Below are 16,874 nucleotides of genomic sequence, written 5' to 3'. Positions count from 1 at the left end.
GTAATTTTCTAAATTCAGTATATTGATGAGTTTTGGAGCCGGACAACCCCCTTTTTAATTGTTTTTATGCGGAATATTTGGAGCTCTGTGTGACAGATATGGATGTCTAACCACTGAGGGGAAAAAAAGGTACATAAAGAAAGGAATGAATTCCAACATATGGTGGTAAAAGGAGGAGATTAACTTTAATCCCCTCCTTTAAAATCTCATGAGTCAAACGGTCTTTGGAAAGAAGGGTGACGGCCCCCGATCTGCTAAACCGGTCTGTCCCTTGTGTCTGGGATTTTACTTATCCTCTGCTGGAACGTGTACGTATTATTTTATAGTTTATTTTTAAGTAGTTTTTTATTTTGCTGTTATTCATTGTAACTCCACCTGTAATAACGGAATTTCTGCGATTGTTTGTAGGTCCTGTTCTTCCATCTGTTTAGGGCTGGTTCTCTTTTCTCTTTAGACTTTGTATCCTCGCAGATGTAATCATCCCCAGGAGAGATTCGCCAGGCGTGTAGTTCTTCTGGCGTGATGCCTTCTGGTCTTCCTGGTGTTGGCGCCTCTGTCTTATGGGCATCTTTATACATCAGATTATTTCTACATGCTGAAGACTTCCTAGAACTCTCGTCATTCCACTTGATTCTTTTGTCTTTTTTCCTGGTTTAAAGCCGATTTGTTACCAGATTTCACAATGCAAAGTATCTCTATCCGGACCTGATGAGGGTTGTGTACTTACTTTGATAATCCATATCACGTTGGTTGTACTCTCAAATGTTTAAATTGATTATGAAAAAAAATCAATTTACTACTTGTTAAAAATCCACTTGGACTCTTCATTCTTTATTTTACAACTCTCTGCCCAGGTTAGGCTACTTTCACACATCAGGTCTTCAGTGTCAGGCTAAATCCGTTTTTTTTTTTTTTGAAAATCAGCCGGATCAGGTGAATCTTGCCGCCGGATCAGGTTTTTTCCCCATAGACTTGTACAGTATTAGTGCCGGATGACATTGCGTTTCGTCCGTTTTTTTGCCGCCACTTCCGGTTTCTTGAAAAAACCGTCCATAGCAACGTTTTTGGTCTCCGGCGAAAAAGCCTGAAGCGTCGGAACCGGCGCTTCCGGCTGTTTGCTAAAATGGGAGCTGGAAGGTGCTGGATCCGGAAAAAGGTGGATCCGGCAGCCTGATTCGTTTTTTTTTTAAACTGAGCACGCTCCAATTTTTTTTTTTTTCCCAATAATCTAGATAGGCTAGCCGGATCCGTAAAAAAAAAAAACTGATCTGTCGCATCAGTTTTTCACAATCTGCGCCGGATCCAGTTTTTCCAACATTCACCGCATTTAGCCTGACACTGAAAACCTGATGTGTGAAAGTAGCCTTACCGGACACCTCTTAAGCAAGGAGCGCAGCTCTGAAGCCAGATGGACCCCTGGATATGCCCAGCTTCATGGCTACTGCAATTCTCCAATGCTTCAGGCCATGTGCACACACTGCGGATTCCATTGCGTTATTTTCTGCAGCGGATTTGATAAATCCGCAGTGAAAAACCGCTGCAGTTTTTACTGCGGATTTATCACTGTTTCTTTTGCGGCTTCCTCTGCGGGTTTTCACCTGCAGATTTCTATTGGAGCAGATGCAAACCTGCAGCGGAATCCGCAGAAAGAATTGACATGCTGTGGAAAATAAACCGCTGCGTTTCCGCGCGTTTTTTTTTTTCCACAGCATGTGCACTGCGGATTTCATTACCATAGCTTTACATGGTACTGTAAATGCATGGGAAACTGCTGCGGATCCGCAGCAAAATCCGCAGCGTGTGCACATACCCTCAGAGGCAAAGCTGCATCTAATTACAGCATTGGAGAGCGTGCAGAATTGTAAATGCAGCTCTGGGGTATTATCCAGGCTTTGTCTATATATAAATACTGTAATTCATTCTACATTTATTGAGGATTTGTGTACATTTTAGGTAGTGGATTAATAGCAATTGGAATTTAAAAAAAAAGTCATGGTTTGAAATTTTTTTTTTTTTTTAAATACTCCACTTACCGCTGAAGCGCCGCTGGCGATGATACTATTAGACTATGGGCACATCGAGACCCCAATCGAAGCAATTTAGCCAAAATTCTGGGGTAAATTTGAAAAGGCTAAGACTTGTGACAAGGCGCACTCCTTTTTTTTTTTTTTTTTTTTTTTTTTGCAGTTTCACAGCACTTGGAGCGGTTTGTGAGTTTTACGCAAAATGAAAAATGTTCCTTTACTGTGTTTGCGCCTCTTAGAAAAACAATAAATTGCTTGTTCTGCTAAAATGTCACAATTTGCTGTCACAAGTAAAAATTTTAAAACGAGAAATTGGTGCAAACCATAAACATTCTAAAAATACATTAAAGTATACAAAAGGGCAGATGTAGTAATGCAGCGGGCCCTTGGCTTCCTGCTTCTGCTTGTGGTTTGTCGTGGAGTGCATGAATAAGGCCGCGGTGTTCGGGATAAAGGGTGGATTAGGGACTGGGCCCTGCACAGGTCTTGTATTTGGATATCTTGGTCTTTTACAAGAAAGTGCAATCCTCTGCTAATCCTCTCTTGTGACGTTCTGCACCGAGGTGTATGTTGGCGATAGGAAATCCTTCTTCTGAAATCTAGATTGATTAGTTGGAGATGTAGATCAATCGACTTTTTTTTTCTTTTTCCTCTTCACCGTCTGACTCGCACAAGACAAGGCGGACGTCGATGCCTCGTGGCCCTCGTGTCTCCTGACTTTCTGCTTGTTTGGAGCGTGAGGAGACATGAGAACCTTCCCTGGTGTACAGAGTAATGATGCCTCACACGTTTTGGATTTTCTTCCTGTCATTTTGCTGTGGAAGGCATTAGGGTAAATTGATTTGGTTTTATGGGCGACCATGATTCCGTAGAGTAGAAGATCCTGACGGGCCGGTATCTTGGTTTTACTTACATATTGGAGTGACGGCTTATTTTTTTTTTCTGCGTTAGTCCTTCATACCCATGCCTTTCTGCACTTTTTGCCTGCAGAACAGTTTCCTTTATGCAATCTTTGCCTCAGTAATGTACCGCTGCTGTCGGGGAGCAGCTATCTACCGATCGCCTGCTGTATGTCACATGCACCTCCGTACCATCGACGGCTGGCTACAGAATTTATCAAGGTCTAAAGTGTGGGGGGACCTTTTTTTTTTTTTTTTTAACTTTTCTTTTTATGCCAACATTCATTTGGGTGTTTATAACCTTAGTTGGGGGCTGTGCAAAATTATCAACTTTAAAAATTACCTTCTTATATTTTGTCAAGCCTTTAATTGCCCCCCCCCACCCCTAATGTGATGGCTGGTACAGCTTCACTTTGGTGTGGGTGTGATGCATGAGCATGATAAGAGTGCGCATGATTAGTATGAGCGCAGGCCACTCCTGGCAATACATTTTGCAGCAAATAGTACATGCATGTCTGTGGTGGCATGTCTTTCGACAGCCGCAATACATGCAGGGATTTCCTGTCTATGAGGCCATGAGACCAGCAGCCGTGGGGACATATTATTATTCGAACCCGCCGAAGACCCTCGGTTAGCACACGAGCGTTCTTGGATAATGCCTTATTTGAGCACGTTCTCATCACTACACCTTAGCTTAGTATGATAGATGGATATAAAACAATATTTTTATGGACGGATTGTCTCGATGTGCCTTTTTAAGGAGGGGGGGATACTCCTATTTGCGGCTTTCTGTACAGTCTCGTATACGAAGTGTTGACAAGCGACGTTGGGCACAATGACACCCAGTGGGAGCGCGTAATGGACAACATTCCTCAGAACAATGACGATGAAAATGAAGAAATGTCCTGGATCAGCTGCACTGAGGCGTAGCGGCAAGCTTCCTCCTCCTCCGAGCGCTGAGCCGGCTGCCAGCGACTGACCTAGATTTTATTGGCCATGTTTCCATAATGCAATATAATTAATAACGTGCAGACACTTCACAGGCCGAGGAGAAGCCCAAACCTGCAGCGCGGCGACTACACGGAGACCGTAGAGGCGACTAAGCAGCGTGTAATACATCGCTCTGTGCCGGGAGCACGGAGACTTCACCCGAGATCAGATCCTGTGTCATCAGTGTCAAAATCTAGTGTGATGGCGGGAAATAGTCTCCTCAGCTTTTCAATTAATCATCGTTGCTATGATCCCTGTTTGCAGTCAATGAATAGACGCTCTTACTTTATAATCTATGAATGTATTATAGTACATGGCTTGAATATGGACATGGGGCTTTTTTTTTTTTCTTCAACCTTTCTCCACCAACTATAACTTGGTGATAAAGAATATATCAATGTCCCACAATGTTGTGTAATGAGGAAATCATCCAGCTGTCTTAGTATCTGCCATCACTACCTTTCCTGGTCGGGCATTCCACATTCTGACTGCTGTAACTGTGAAGAACCCTTTCCTGTTTAGCTGCCAGTATCTCTTTTCTGCCACCCGTACTGAGTGCCTCCTTGTTTTTGGCGAGTAAGTCTTGTACCAGTCCTTTCTATTGACCGCACATGTAAATAATTCTCCTTTCTTCTTGTGTTTTGGTTTCCCCTGGTATCGAACCCACGACTACTATCTGGACCGTAGCTGCTGCCTGCAATGAGCCCCCGCCTTCAGTGATGGGATTATCAGTATAGAAGATCCTGCGCTGCTCCAGATGTTGGGAATCTAGAACTAGCTGGAGTGACTCTGGTTCCTGTCCCCCACTCCCCTCACCACTGCAGCTAAAGTCTCCCCATTGCTGAATACTAATGACTCTGATGCCCTGTGACAAAGCCTCACCTGTGAGCGGCTAAGAGTCCGGACAACAGTCCTCAGTTACTAAAAGTTGAGAAAATGGCGAGGAACTGACTTCTTACAAAGTCTACTGACCTGAGAACATCCAGAGACTCCAGGATCAGACTACGGGTGGCATGTTTGTAGTCTGTAGTCATGGAAACACACAGGTCTGCTGAAAAGCTGCCTATTCTGAAGTCAGGGTTTTTTTTTTTTTTTTTTTTTTAATACCATTGGAACCTTCACAGCTAATTGGGTAATTAAAGGGGATGTGGCGCACCAGCAGTGTCGGTGTGTTGTGGATGCTGCATAATCAGTTGCTATTACAAGGATATCCCAACAATGTATGATCCCAAGAATAGTGGCAGCAGCACAGATGGCACTTGGCCCTCAGATCTGACTCCTTGTCAGTGCCCCACGACGGTGGCTACAAGAGACCATCGTCATCGGCCAGTTATGTATTCTCATAAGGGCCCATCCGAATCCGGGGGCCAAGGCCAGAAGATGCTGGCTGAGGAGGGTTACTGGGCCGCAGACCCTCACGTCGGGACACAACGTTCAGATGTGAACTTTAAAAGCACAAAAGGGAACTTGTCCGGAGCAGATCTCCCAGCCGGCTCCTAATTGTATCTGGTCTTTCATTAATTTATGAGACAGTGCGGCGTTCTGTCCGGCTGGCCAGATGCACATTGCACTTTTATGCCGGCGCGCACATGTCAGACATCTTTATCTGCTTCTCATTACACGATTGCAGCTTGTCCTCACAGCTCTGCCTGTTGTTCACGGTCAGAACACACTACGGCTTTACTTTATTTTCAGGAGAACTACAAGTCCCTCAATAAACTGCACTGTAAAAAACCATAAGTCTAATTACGGTACATAACCTTCATTGTGCCCAGTTTAGACTGTGCTCAAGCGATCAGTTTTTGATGCAGATTTTTTTCCCCCCTATTATGGAAATTGGGTGCGCCACATTCAAGCAGGTACTTCCTTTTTTTTTTTTTTTTTTTTTTTATTCCCACTTGCTTTTACTTAGTTACTTAGTTGTTAGTGGTCATAACCATGGATAGCTAAACTACTACAATGCACTGCACATGAGTAAGTCACATAGCGAATCAGAAGAACTATACTATATTTCTAATTGGAGATATTTGCTAATGTCGTTATTACACCAACTGTATATTGGAATAGGCTCTTGGTAATACCCCTTTAATTCTAATAATGGGGGTACTGCCCATGAAGTATGTTACAAATACCCAAATGGCACTCGGCAGGAAAAATGTTCAAACACCTGTTGTAAATGATGGGAGATTTTAGTTGTGTTCCTGGTATATAGTAATTGGTACGTACCAAAATGGGTCCAAGGTAGAATAATCTGGAACTGGCCAATAGGGTCATGGGCGCCTCCTGCTCATTTCCCATGGAAGTTATGGCTGGCCTGTCTGGTTCGATCCAACAGCAAAGCTACAAATGGCTCTAAAAGTGAAGTGGTTTTACCTCCACAGGCATTAATCATCCATGTATAAGTCTGATCGCCGCCCTCCCGCTGTTGACTGGTCTGATCGCCGGCCTCCCGCTGTTGACTGGTCTGATCGCCGCCCTCCCGCTGTTGATTGGTCTGATCGCCGCCCTCCCGCTGTTGACTGGTCTGATCGCCGCCTTCCCGCTGTTGACTGGTCTGATCGCCGCCCTCCCGCTGTTGACTGGTCTGATCGCCGCCCTCCCGCTGTTGACTGGTCTGATCGCCGCCCTCCCGCTGTTGACTGGTCTGATCGCCGCCCTCCCGCTGTTGATTGGTCTGATCGCCGCCCTCCCGCTGTTGACTGGTCTGATCGCCGCCTTCCCGCTGTTGACTGGTCTGATCGCCGCCCTCCCGCTGTTGACTGGTCTGATCGCCGCCCTCCCGCTGTTGACTGGTCTGATCGCCGCCCTCCCGCTGTTGACTGGTCTGATCACCGCCCTCCCGCTGTTGACTGGTCTGATCGCCGCCCTCCCGCTGTTGACTTGTCTGATCGCCGCCCTCCCGCTGTTGACTTGTCTGATCGCTGCCCTCCCGCTGTTGACTAGTCTGATTTTCTGTTCCTCACTTTCTCCACCAGTAAATGATGTACTTGGCTAACACCATTCTGATTAAAAAACCAAAAAAAAAACACAAAACATACAAGCCATCCCACCACAACAATGTGTACTCTATTAGGACGGCCCCTAACTGTTAGGGCTCATACAAAAAAATATCACTTATTTAACCTAAATGTCCTAACCATGTTTGCTTTCTTTTTTTTGTAGGTGGTGTGATGTCAGAACGATGTAATGGAGTCCAGGCCACGGGTATGTGAATGAAATTCTGACGATGTAGCGGTGGTCCGGTGTCTCGCTCTTCCCTCTGGGGCGGTCGGCTTTGTTTTTTCTGTAGTTCGTTTCTCTTTACGTTGGACCTTTTAGCCTCATTATTACGTGCTAATATAAGGCGATATCTGAGTCTAGGCCGGAGCCGCAGCCATTCGTGTTTAGTGATCAAAGACCAAGTAAAATGTAATTAATGGCGCTGATAAAGTGGTTTTTATAAGGGGTTGAATTTCGGTTCAGTTACTAACGAGAGATGATCGCAGGGATAAGCGGAGCGCTCTCTAAATATTTAGCCAAGTTCTAAAGTATCCGAGAAATACCTTTCAGCGCCGGCGTTGAACTTTCTTTGGCCGCGGTCCAGAATGTTGTAATGTCGCAGAGCTGATTCTGGGCAGAGGGCCCCCGTGACTGGCATCAGGACATTACTTCAGGCGCTGAGGGCTATAGGACTGGAAGATGCCTGATATTTCAGGTGGGATGCTGGATCACTTCTCCTGTAATATTCAAACTGCAAGGTGCCCTTCCCTTATAGACAGTAGAAAATAGGACAATTTTATTTTAATTTTTTTTTTCTTAAAATTTTCTTGGTGAATTGATGCTCTTAAAGGGAATGTATTTAAATCTGTATTTTACATTTAAATATATTATTTTTTTTTTTACAAGTCTTTTAAATTTCCTATTGCTGTAGCTAGATAAAAAACAAATCTTTTCTGTTTTCACACTAGGTGATATCACAGCTCACCTCCTCCTGTACAATGACTGATAACACCTCAATATGCAGTAGATATTAGACAATGTACAGGAGGAGGTGAGCTGTGACATCACCTATTGTGAATGATGGATCCTGTGTTATCTACTGTATATAGAGGTGTTATCTGTCATTGTACAGAAGGAGGTGAGCTGTGATAACACAGGATCCACCATTCACAACAGGTGATATCACAGCTCATCTCCTCCTCCTGTACAATGACAGATAACACTTCTATATACAGTAGATAACACAGGATCCACCATTCACAATAGGTGATATCACAGCTCACCTCCTCCTGTACAATGACAGATAACACCTCTATATACATGAAGACACAAAAGAGAATAGTAAAACCAAAAACACTCAGTTTGAAAAAATGTTGCAGTAATCCGCAAGTGCTAGTAAAAGATGTAAAAAACAGGGTATTTGGTTGATACATTTTTTGCAAAAAACGTATACTAAGCTGCTCTACCAATCTTCACGGTATACCCTTATCAGAGCAGTCCTAACTAATGTATGCAATCCCTATCTGATGTATTTAAAAACCTGATCATCTGTATATAACCTGTGTGAACAGGGTTCAGAGAGGAAAAAATCCATGTGTGCATACAGGGTAGAACAGCTTTTGTGCAGATAGCCCAAGAGGAGTGGTGGAACTCCCCAGTCTTGTAGACACAAGAGAACAATTATGGAAACAGGAACACATGGGCTACTTGCACAGTGAACAAGTCTGTATGATCATGTTCACACACCACCAAGAAACCTGAAGACACAAAAGAGAATAGTAAAACCAAAAACACTCAGTTTGAAAAAATGTTGCAGTAATCCGCAAGTGCTAGTAAAAGATGTAAAAAACAGGGTATTTGGTTGATACGTTTTTTGCAAAAAATGTATACTAAGCTGCTCTACCAATCTTCACGGTATACCCTTATCAGAGCAGTCCTAACTAATGTATGCAATCCCTATCTGATGTATTTAAAAACCTGATCATCTGTATATAACCTGTGTGAACAGGGTTCAGAAAGGAAAAATCCATGTGTGCATACAGGGTAGAACAGCTTTTGTGCAGATAGCAGGTTTTTAAATACATCAGATAGGGATTGCATACATTAGTTAGGACTGCTCTGATAAGGGTATACCGTGAAGATTGGTAGAGCAGCTTAGTATACATTTTTTGCAAAAAACGTATCAACCAAATACCCTGTTTTTTACATCTTTTACTAGCACTTGCGGATTACTGCAACATTTTTTCAAACTGAGTGTTTTTGGTTTTACTATTCTCTTTTGTGTCTTCAGGTTTCTTGGTGGTGTGTGAACATGATCATACAGACTTGTTCACTGTGCAAGTAGCCCATGTGTTCCTGTTTCCACCTCTATATACAGTAGGTAACACAGGATCCTCCCTTCACGTAAATTTTTGTCCAGAAATCTCTCCAGACTAATTGTCCATGTAGCTGCTACAAAGATTGTGTTGTATGAGTTTTCAATTATGCTTAATGGTAATGTGAATTTTTTTTAAAGTTCCTGTATATTTTGGATGTGTCCGTAAGAATATGGCTGCATGCGGTATATGAGTAATGGCTGCACTCCAGGTGTCTGGAGCAGTAAGAAGCTGCCTGGCTTCCTATGCTGATACTGTTGAGGGGTCTGAGGTGGTGTCCATCGCCCGCTGTATCTGTAGGTGTTGTAAGGTCAGTGGAGGTGGTGACGCCGGCCTGTCCACAGGGTGGACAGCTGTACAGGTCCTGCCATGGGGGTCTGAGCAGGGTGGTGGGCAGCACTCAGGAGAACATGGTGGCACATGCTCAGTCTTGTAGGTCAGGGGATGTCCATACGGAGCTCTGAACAGCAGCTTCCAAATCGGGGCGATGAGACCTTACACCTCTCCAGGGGTCTCCAGCGTTGACTGTATCCCGTGAATTCAGGAGTCAGATTCTGTCCCTCGTGTTTCTCCTGAGTGTTTGGCTCTTCCTCCCTTGAAGACATGAAGTGTGAGCTACTGATGAAGAAAATCAGAGAACTATCTGACCCCATCAAATTAGATCATGGCCAGTAAGGCTCTGCACACCGAGTGTTATTTTATATATTTCTTCCCCCCCCTAACCAAGAGTTCAAGAACCACCGCATTTCAGGGTGAAACCTTAAGGAAACTTTTTTTTTTTTCCCCCTAAAATTTCAACCTTTTGATAGAACAGTGCCTAGTTTAGAGACTGCTCCGCTTCAAAAGAAATGAAATGCCTCTTTGCTGAAGCGCCTTCGCTGGCGGCCTCTTTCCTCTGCACCTTCAACTATAAAGAGCTTGGAGAATGTACTTGGGACTTTTAACCATTTCACTGTTACCAAAATACTGAAGCGGTTAAACGGAGTAACAGAAGGCTGAAGATGTGCGCAGTAACGTCGTCTTTACATTGCTGTGCACTATGTGCATCTTTTTTTTTTTTTTTTTTTTTTTTTTTTTTTTGCAGCATTGGAAAATTGTACGCCTTCTCCCCCCCCCCCCCCCCAAAAAAAAAATAAATAAAAAAATCGTTTAATCTGACGCATAGTCATACAGTCCCATGTAAAGTGAGCTCATCATGTGATCCCCGGCATGGTCTTGTACACTTAGATCGCTCGCGCAGGCTGCTGGCACTGATGCAGACGTAATGCGACATCCTCTCCCGACAGCGCACTGATCTGGCTAATAATGCAGCGCCAGAGGCTTCCTAGCAGATGTTACCTCTGTACTCCCCAATTCTGCAGAGTCTAAGTATAACGTTTGCCGTTGCGTTCATAAAATATTTATATTTTTAAAAGCCTTTCCCCTCCTTCCAAATAAGAAAAAGGGGACGGATGGGTCATGCAGATACTACGCGACCTGTGTGCGAGCGCAGCGCCTTTCCCGATAGCTTCTGGCTTATTTATATCCCTGCACCGAAGTTTGCTGCTCTTGACTCTCTCGATCGTATGTGGAAAGCTTTCAATCTTTAAAAATCAAGGATGGCACTCAGCCATGCAAGTCAATGAGTTTGTGGGAAATATTGGACCTCACTCGGATGACATCGCAATGGGGAGGATGGAAACTTTTTTTTTTTTTTGAACATTTTCTTCTCGTCCAAGAGAATCGATCACATGGAAATCATATGGAAATGTCAACCGAACTCACATGTATCACGTGCATGTTTTAGGTGTTGGGAACATCCCCATGAAAGCCGTGACGAGTGCCCCCGGGCTCAAGAGAAGTGAATAATTAACCATAAACTGGGACGGGCAGGACCTCACCGAGCTCTCCATGAATGGAACGTTGAGGACCAGACCATCGGCCATTGCCACCACCCGTGTTCTAGGGGCCGGTGCTCCAAAATGAAGTCTCTTTGTATTTCCAGCCCCCAGGAGCTAATTTGATGCAGCTCGGCGGGTGGGACATAAATATTACTGAACGCTCTAACATCTTTTAGGAAAACACAGTGACTTTTCATTCCCCCATCTGCCCATGTCTTAGGGTTACACACAGCCCCCTGTATAAGCCCCTCACAAAGAGCTGCTTTCTTTACGGCCCACTCCTCCCAACCGTTCTACCGGTGAAAAGTTAACGGTCTGCCGGAGACACAAAGCAGCTATGGTTAGACAGACGGGGCGCTCCCTTAATGCCGCCCCGCGTCTCCGGGGCCATAAACCGGCCCTTTAATGGATTAATAGAGTATTGCCCAAAAGTTAGAGGGGGCTTTATAGGAGAGGTTAAGTATAAATCCTCAATTATTAGAAAACGCGCTGTGTCCCGGGGTCGCTGTGAGCTTTTAGTGTTCCCTTGCTGATACATCTGCGAGTTCTGTTTCAGCCATTTGGAGGGAATTTGATACTCTGCATGACGAGGAGGGTCCGGAGGGTCCGCAGGTGTCTCCACTCTCCCCCGTCCCCTTTCAGAAATGCAGATCGTTATTAGGGGAAACCTTATTACTACTTGATTCCCTTCACAGGTTTTAACGAAAAGTTCTGTAACTTCCTAATACATAGTGGATGCTTTCCTGAAACGGAAAGTACTTGCAAGCAGCATAATACAAAGAATATCAGGTTTACCCAGAATCCTTTGCAGTAGGCGGAGCTATGCAATTCATCTCTTTCCACCCCTGTCTAATCCACAGCGCTTGGAACCGCCAAGCGTGCAATGCTGCGGATTAGTTTTCTAAATTTACACAGCCAACCAATTCCTACCTGTGGACACGTGTTTCGGGCTTTAGGCCCTCATCAGCACAGGGCTGGAATTGGTTGGCTGTATGGAGTAGGGCTCGGTGAGCAAGCGATACATATATGCTAGCCACCTTAGGGAGAGACCCAAGTTGGGCTAAATGTAGCGGGACGAAAGAGACCGAAAAGCCCTCTACTTAAAGGAAATACATAGTGGATGCTTTCCTGAAACGGAAAGTACTTGCAAGCAGCATAATACAAAGAATAGCAGGTTTACCCAGAATCCTTTGCAGTAGGCGGAGCTATGCAATTCATCTCTTTCCACCCCTGTCTAATCCACAGCGGTCTCTCCCGAAGGTGGCTAGCATATATGTATCGCTTGCTCACCGAGCCCCACTCCATACAGCCAACCAATTTCAGCCCTGTGCTGATGAGGGCCTAAAGCCCGAAACGCGTGTCCACAGGTAGGAATTGGTTGGCTGTGTAAATTTAGAAAACTAATCCGCAGCATTGCACGCTTGGCGGTTCCAAGCGCTGTGGATTAGACAGGGGTGGAAAGAGATGATTTGCATAGCTCCGCCTACTGCAAAGGATTCTGGGTAAACCTGCTATTCTTTGTATTATGCTGCTTGCAAGTACTTTCCGTTTCAGGAAAGCATCCACTATGTATTTCCTTTAAGTAGAGGGCTTTTCGGTCTCTTTCGTCCCGCTACATTTAGCCCAACTTGGGTCTCTCTTAAGGTGGCTAGCATATATGTAACTTCCTAATGTAACTTTTGTTCCTGTCCATTGTCGGCCCCTGCTGCCCACCCACCCACTCATGAAATCTTTGGGAGAAGATTTAGAGACTGTCCTGGAATAAAACGTGTGGCACTTGTGTTCCTTACAGTTAATTGAGGGGTGTTTTAGGCTATGTGCACACGTTCAGGGTTTCTCACAGAAAATTCCTGAGAAAAACCTGAAATTTTCTGCAAAAAATCTGCATGCGTTTTTGCCGCGTTTTGGTGCGTTTTTTTCCAGACATTTCCCAATGCATTTTGTAGTGGGAAATCCGCAAAAAAACCCCCGCAAAATTAATGAACGTGCTGCGTTTTACCGCGATGCGTTTTTTCCACGAAAAACGCATCGTGCACAAAACATGCGGAATTCATTCTAAGTGATGGGATGCTTATTGTATGCGGTTTTTTTTGCGGTTTTATAGCGTTTTTATCGGGAAAAAACGCCAAAAAAAAAGCAACGTGTGCACACAGCCTAAGGCCTTTCCAAAATTTTGGCAGAGCTTGGGATCATCTTTATTAATAAAAAATAATAAAAAAAAATATAATTTTTAGCAATTACAGCTGGAATGCAGTGTCACTCCTTAGAACTTTGATGTCGTCTAACCCCTTTTGCCAGAGGCATGATTGGCTGCAGCGGTCAGGGCCTCATCACTTGTGGTAGGATGGCACACCTTCAGCCAGTCGATGGTCTCATGCATCATGTATCACAAAATGTGATTCTTGATGTTGGCCATGATCTTGTGGTTTTTTTTTTTTTATCGCTGTAAGTTTCCCATGTACTTCTCAGGAGTGTGCTTGCCACATTGCAAACAAACCCAGCGGGATCATACAAACGGATATGTGTCATCCGAGCGCCATGCAGCAGTGTGATTGTGCGCTGTCCTTGGGAAACGAGATGATTTGCAAAAGTGATTTCTTACTGATTTATGAGAGTAACAAGGCGTCAAAAGTAAAACCTATATAATTTGGTGAAGTTGCCTCTCTGGCGCACTGCAGCTTTATGGTTTGGCAGCATTATATCCTAATATACCACCGCTGACACCTACAGGCTTGTTGTTGGTATTGCACTGCAAACTATAAAAATGGTTTCTTTTTTTTGTTTTAATTTTCTAAGGAAAGTGGAATTGGGGTCTAACGCCAGATCTAGAACCCGCTGAATACAAATAGATTTTCAGACCTGATTCTAGTGCTTTGTGTTAAACATAAGAGACCTATAGAATGACGTTACATGGAGCAGGCAGATCTCCATTATTTTTTTTCTTTTTTTTCTTTTTCCCCCGCAATCCCACTTGCTTGAAATCCATGTTTATTTTCCATTATGCCAATTTTTTTATTAATTCATTTTTTTTTTTTTTTTAAACCATTCACATTTGCTGACTTTTACTTCCAGGATGAAGGAGAATAACTAGGTCACCTCCTAGGGCTTAATTGTGAAAATGAATAGGTGTGAAAGTAGTAAGTGGGCAGATCTGAGTTTAGTAACCTTCAAACATTGCCCAAATCCTGCCAGCCGCACCTCAGGGGGCATTTTCATTTTTTTTTTTTTTTTACTGTAACCTCTTAATGACGTGAAAAGCAAATTGCCAACAATAGACAGGAAGAAATGTTACTGAAATGTGCCCTTTCGTCTCCGATAATCTGCACGTATCGGTGTAATGGGTGACGCATGGTGACATTGACAATGGGGCTGTTCTCTGCATAATCACAACTGCTGGTCTCACTGTCAAAGGGAGTGATGACTCCCAGGAGGAACAACAGAGTAATGAGCAGAATTCAGAGTTCTAATAGAAGATGCTACAGAATAAATATATCAAAGGGAAAACAAGTATTTACTGAAATGAAGAAGTCAAGAAGGATGGTCCCCATATATAGTATAATACGCCCCCCATAGTCCCCAGTATAGTATAATGAGCCTCCCGTAGTTCAGTGTAGTAGTAATAATAATAATAATAATCTTTATTTTTATATAGCGCTAACATATTCCGCAGCGCTGTACAGTTTTTGCACACATTATCATCACTGTCCCCGATTGGGCTCACAATCTAGAATTCCTATCAGTATGTCTTTTGAATGTGGGAGGAAACCGGAGTGCCCGGAGGAAACCCACGCAAACACGGAGAGAACATACAAACTCTTTGCAGATGTTGTCCTGGGTGGGATTAGAACCCAGGACTCCAGCGCTGCAAGGCTGTAGTGCTAACCACTGCGCCACCGTGCTGCCCTGTTGTATAATGAGCCCTCCATTGTCCCCAGTATAGTATAATGAGCCCCGCCATAGTCCTCTGTATAATATAATGCACCCCCATAGTCCTCAGTATAGTGTAATACACGCCTCCATAGTCCCCAGTATAGTATAATGAGCCTCCCGTAGTCCCCAGTATAGTATGAGCCCTCCATAGTCCCCAGTATAGTATAATGCACCCCCCATAGTCACCAGTATAGTATAATGAGCCCCCATAGTCCTCTGTATAATATAATGCACCCCCATAGTCCTCCGTGTAGTGTAATACACTCCTCCATAGTCCTCAGTATAGTATAATGCGCCCCCATAGTCCACACTATAGTATAATGGTCCCCCCTCCTCTGAAGTCCTCCATCTACTATATAATTGTCTAAGGGTCACTTCCGTCTGTCTGTCTTTATCTGTCTTTCTGTCTGTCTGTCACGCATATTCATTGGTTGCGGCCTCTGACTGTCATGGAAATCCAAGTCACTGATTGGTCGTGGCAAAACGCCCACGACCATTGCTACAACCAATCAGCGACGGGCACAGTCCAGCGACAAAATGGCCGCTCCTTCCTCCCCGCAGTCAGTGCCCGCTCCATACTCCCCTCCATTCAGCTCTCACACAGTGTTAATGGACCGCGTTATGCCGCGGTGTAACGCACTGCATTAACACATCATTAACCCTGTGTGACCAACTTTTTATTATTGATGCTGCATACGCAGCATCAATAGTAAAACGATCTAATGTTAAAAATAATAAAAGGTTATTCTCACCCTCCGACGTGGCGTGCTGTCCTCGGCAGTGCAAGCGGCAGGTTCCGGTGCCAAGGATGCTATGCGAGAAGGACCTTCTATGACGTCACGGTCATGTGACCACGATGTCATCACAGGTCCTGCGCTCATCCAACCCTGGGACCGGAAGCTGTCGCGTGCACCGCACACAGGCGCCAGGACTTCAATTGGCCTTCGGATGGTGAATATATATATATATATATATATATATATATACATACATACATACATACATACATACATACATACATACATACATACATACATACATACATATACAGTGGGGCAAAAAAGTATTTAGTCAGTCAGCAATAGTGCAAGTTCCACCACTTAAAAAGATGAGAGGCGTCTGTAATTTACATCATAGGTAGACCTCAACTATGGGAGACAAACTGAGAAAAAAAAATCCAGAAAATCATTGTCTGTTTTTTTAACAATTTATTTGCATATTATGGTGGAAAATAAGTATTTGGTCAGAAACAAAATTTCATCTCAATACTTTGTAATATATCCTTTGTTGGCAATGACAGAGGTCAAACGTTTTCTGTAAGTCTTCACAAGGTTGCCACACACTGTTGTTGGTATGTTGGCCCATTCCTCCATGCAGATCTCCTCTAGAGCAGTGATGTTTTTGGCTTTTCGCTTGGCAACACGGACTTTCAACTCCCTCCAAAGGTTTTCTATAGGGTTGAGATCTGGAGACTGGCTAGACCACTCCAGGACCTTGAAATGCTTCTTACGAAACCACTCCTTCATTGCCCTGGCGGTGTGCTTTGGATCATTGTCATGTTGAAAGACCCAGCCACGTTTCATCTTCAATGCCCTTGCTGATGGAAGGAGGTTTGCACTCAAAATCTCACGATACATGGCCCCATTCATTCTTTCATGTACCCGGATCAGTCGTCCTGGCCCCGTTGCAGAGAAACAGCCCCAAAGCATGATGTTTCCACCACCATGCTTTACAGTAGGTATGGTGTTTGATGGATGCAACTCAGTATTCTTTTTCCTCCAAACACGACAAGTTGTG

The 16,874-nt window shown here is 44.1% G+C and overlaps 1 protein-coding gene across 2 annotated transcripts in view; it reads left to right on the top strand.

Annotated features, from left to right (window-relative positions):
* Positions 1–16,874, top strand: part of TIAM1 (TIAM Rac1 associated GEF 1) — a 261,361-nt gene that overhangs the window by 31,477 nt on the left and 213,010 nt on the right. For both annotated transcript variants that reach the window (XM_069760831.1, XM_069760832.1), the window contains exon 2: positions 7,076–7,117. The gene's annotated coding sequence lies outside the window, so the exon portion shown is untranslated. The remainder of the gene's footprint in view (positions 1–7,075; positions 7,118–16,874) is intronic.

The sequence above is a fragment of the Ranitomeya imitator genome, chromosome 3 (assembly GCF_032444005.1).
Source record: "Ranitomeya imitator isolate aRanImi1 chromosome 3, aRanImi1.pri, whole genome shotgun sequence".
Classification (NCBI taxonomy): Eukaryota; Metazoa; Chordata; class Amphibia; order Anura; family Dendrobatidae; genus Ranitomeya; species Ranitomeya imitator.
This window is presented reverse-complemented; position numbering and strand designations above follow the sequence as displayed.